This window comes from Acyrthosiphon pisum, chromosome X (genome assembly GCF_005508785.2).
Source record: "Acyrthosiphon pisum isolate AL4f chromosome X, pea_aphid_22Mar2018_4r6ur, whole genome shotgun sequence".
NCBI classification, from domain to species: Eukaryota; Metazoa; Arthropoda; class Insecta; order Hemiptera; family Aphididae; genus Acyrthosiphon; species Acyrthosiphon pisum.
Genome location: NC_042493.1, coordinates 104,376,084 through 104,377,013, shown reverse-complemented (window position 1 = coordinate 104,377,013; position 930 = coordinate 104,376,084).

Sequence of the window (930 nt, the reverse complement as noted above, 5' to 3'; positions counted from 1 at the left end):
GAGGCGACTTAAATAAAATAAATAGTTCAAAATTCATTAATTTATCCGAACTACAAAATAGTTCAAATTTCCAATGAAATGTACAAACTCCAAAAAAAGGAGAACATGTCAAACGTTATTGGAAACATGAAATGTATTGTTGTAAATATAATATTATGGCTTTTCATTGAACCTCTACAGATGAACGACTAAAGTGCAGCTATTAATATGTTGAATAATCGTAGAACAGGATCACACAACATTTCCGTAATAATTTAGGTACCTACCTAATGACGATAATATTATATTAAAAATGTTTTGTGAAAGTTTTTAAATATTTTTATTAGCTAGAGATTTTTTTAGTAGTATTATTATGACGTCAGAGTTCGAATTTTATCAATTAATTAAACTATTATTGATTTGTATTTAATTGTTTTATATTTTTACATACTTTTAATTTTTTGTCCGGGGGGGAAATTGTCTTGTTTGGGCGGCAAACGTCCAATTCATCGGTAGCTGGGGGAGTGGGTAAAACTTCCTAAAATATTTCTGACCTTGGTGCGATTAACCGTGATCGGTACAAAATGTAATAATGGTGCCAAGGAATGTTAGGAATGTATTATCGGTGAAAAAATCTGACGCCAGCCGAATATAATATCATATAAATGTGATTGTGCGTGTTTTTTATGCACACAAACGGCGACACAATGTTAATGGTGTTTTCGGAATTCGAGGACGACGGCGACGCCTTAAATGTGTTTACCAAACTGTCTCACGATAACGATGGATGGACACGTCGTTGAGTTTTAATGGATTTTACACGACCACTATAATAATAATATAATATACATAATTACATTACTGACATTTACTGTACGACCATCGTATGTCATATATACATCATCAGTGGCGGCTCGTGTATACGTGCACTACCTACCCAAACTCGAGAAA